Source organism: Miscanthus floridulus, chromosome 7, assembly GCF_019320115.1.
Source record: "Miscanthus floridulus cultivar M001 chromosome 7, ASM1932011v1, whole genome shotgun sequence".
NCBI classification, from domain to species: Eukaryota; Viridiplantae; Streptophyta; class Magnoliopsida; order Poales; family Poaceae; genus Miscanthus; species Miscanthus floridulus.
In genome coordinates, this window is record NC_089586.1 from 132,629,526 (window position 1) to 132,632,383 (window position 2,858).

General features: G+C 45.4%; 1 long non-coding RNA gene across 2 annotated transcripts; it reads right to left on the reverse strand.

Annotated features, from left to right (window-relative positions):
* Positions 1–966: 966 nt before the first annotated feature.
* Positions 967–2,265, reverse strand: LOC136464866 (uncharacterized). 2 transcript variants are annotated; one of them, XR_010761287.1, is made up of 3 exons: positions 1,914–2,265; positions 1,457–1,512; positions 967–1,103 (listed from the first exon to the last, which is right to left on the reverse strand). It is a non-coding gene; the product is annotated as an uncharacterized lncRNA (long non-coding RNA). The 2 variants fall into 2 exon arrangements; XR_010761288.1 differs by having other exon boundaries at positions 977–1,103; positions 1,217–1,512.
* Positions 2,266–2,858: the final 593 nt, after the last annotated feature.

Genomic DNA, 2,858 nt, shown 5'->3' on the forward strand with positions numbered 1-2,858 from the left:
TCACCAGCAGACCCCTTGCTTAATGAACTAGCAGCTACAAGCAGCGCTCATGTCAAAGAAGCATTGTTGATGGCCAAGATACGCTTGAGCAGCGCATTGTTCTCCTCCATTGCCCTGTTGTTTATCTCTGTCAGCTTCTTGTACTCCTCCATCTCCTTTTGTGTCATCGCCAGCTTTTCCTCAGCTTCTTCACTTCTCTTCCTGAGTTCATCGATTTCACCTTGTACAGCAGCCGTAGCTTCAGCTGCTAGTTGCTCCCGAAGCTCGCTTTCATTTGATGATGATGATTTGGAGGATGGCACTGGTTTGATGCCAACACTCTTCAGGAAAAGGTTTGAGCCGTTCTGGGAGAGCACCTGGGACACAACCTGCACACTGGACACTGTTGTCTCACCTTCAGCAACAGGTTCTGTCCTCAAAGCTTCCATATTTGACTGAAACAGCAATGACCCATTATTAGTTGATACTTATTGCATTAATTTGAGGAAAAAATATCACACAAGATGTATTTTAAAAAATAAAAACCTATGCTGCATTGACAGAAACTGATGCCAAAGTGATTTGCAATCATGAGTCATTTATTTGTTGTCAGGTAACTGAATACAAGTAGAAGTCAACAACATAGGATTATTATTCAGTGGTGGAAAGAAAATATATCTTGCCATGTTCATATGGAGTATTTTATGTTCAGATTGAGGATTTGAAACTTTCATCAGTGCATTCATCCAGGAAAGCAGGTACTATTTATGTCTTGCCATGTCAGAAACAAATTAGTGGCCGAGTCATCATGTTTGCTAATGGGAAAACCACATGGTAATTGAAAATGCCGTTTGTTTTTATAACCCTAACAAATTAGTCTCTGGCTCTAATGTTATTTTACAATTTGATAGAAACATTTTGTGGCTACGCAATTCATTGATAAATCACAATCGTTTTGGGCGCTAAAAAATAAGATGCTCAAACCGGAAAGTACAAAAGCAACCCTGAGAAGCGAGAAGGAACAGACCTTTGTTGTAACCTGTAATATGACATGATAGTTTCATTGTGGAGACATCGTATGGGTCTACATCTGCATTATTTGGCCCCAATGCCATGGTCCAAAGCTGAGACAGAACAGGTAGAATGTGTCAAGATTTACTGTTATACCCAGGTCACAGATGGATACATGTTAAACAAAGTCAGCTGCGAGTAGTAGATAAATGAGTTTAGCAGTTACATGGTGATCAGACAAACAAAACTTGTAGCAATAACTCTTAGGGTCCAGATTTCAGAGTCAATTAGCCTAGCTGAATCCATGCAGCATGAATATATAGGAAGGACGTCCCCTGAATTGGTAAACCTCGTAATAATGCAATAGCATATAGATGTCTAATAAGCACATGGCTGTCTCCTTTGAAGAAAAAAAAATAGGACACTGCAAAAGAGATTGTGTAGAAAAAAAAGAATCTATTTGTACCTTCATCTTAGCATCGTCGTTGAGGATCGTCGTTTGAGCAGACCTGGATAATGGATCTGTAAAAATTTCATGAGCAAATAAACAGATAAGGTCAGGATTTGCAGTGAATTGAAGGAAAGAAAAGAGAAGACGGCAACAATTCGAATCCATTGCCTAAAGAGAGATGTATCCGGCCCAAACGCAACGGCGACCGAAAACCATATTCATCAGAAAAGCACAGAGAACAACATTAAGTAATAGAGACTGTACCCACAGGAGGACAATGAACAAATGAATGCAAAAATGATATGGGATTCCTGATCAGCTAGTGAAACCGTCGAGGGTGGGTACATCTAATAGTACAGGCTGATCTCATCTGGTGACAACTGCGAGGCTGGCATGCGAGGACGTGGAGGGAGGGAGGCCGGAGAGAAGGGAGAGCGGAGGATAAATTTGTAGGCCGACAAATCTCACTAACCTGGGCGAAAATGGCGGCTAGGGTTTCTTGGAGCACAGAATCAGCGTCAACAGCGAAGGGGAGCCCGGAGGCCCTGCCGCCGTCGCGCACGGGACGCCCTCGTCCAGGGCGGTGCCTCCGCTGTAGTGGGGCCCTTGGGCGTACAACCACCGAGGCGGCGCTTCCGCTAGCATCACCGGCTGCGCGCCTGCGGGCGCCGTCAGGCGGTGGATGGCGCAGGAGGAGCTACGCTCCGGCGCGGTGTCGTCGCAGGCCTTGGAGCTCACAGATGGAGGAGAGGAAGAGCCAGCGGAGTCTACGAGGCGGCGGCGTGTGGCATCGCGTGTGGAGCGGCCGCCGAGGAGACGGATGGGGCGAGGCAGTTTTTTTTCCTCGACGGGCCCGCGGGGATAAGGATGCGGAGGGTTGGCGGGGTGGCCCTCTGGACATGGGCGTGGTGGGCATCCGGCGCGTGCAAGCGTGATCGAACGGACAGGGGCGGTGTACTGTGGATGAGCAGCGAAATGAGTCCGGAGGAGCTCGGATGAGCAGCGAAATGAACAGTAAAACGGCACACAATTATAGTCTTTTATAGATTTATAGTCTTTTATAGATGCATCAATGCACAGATACAGACCATGTGGCATCATTCATAATTCAATTGGTAAATCAAGCTCATACCGGCACTACATGATATTGAAGGGTCCTTTAATTCTTTAAGGATACATTTCGTTGCCATGATAAGCCCCTGCATTGACCACATTTGCATACTGTGACTAGTAAGTCGTAAATGACCAATACAATAGTTCAAACAAATCTTATACAAATGCTACTTAAATAAAATATACTGGCACTCTGGCAGCATGAGTAAACAGATTAGTTTGGTCCCCTGCATCCATTGAGCCCCCCAATCAGGTTAACAAGTCCACAATTAAGCCTAAATACTGCAAGAGAGCTAACGAAAAA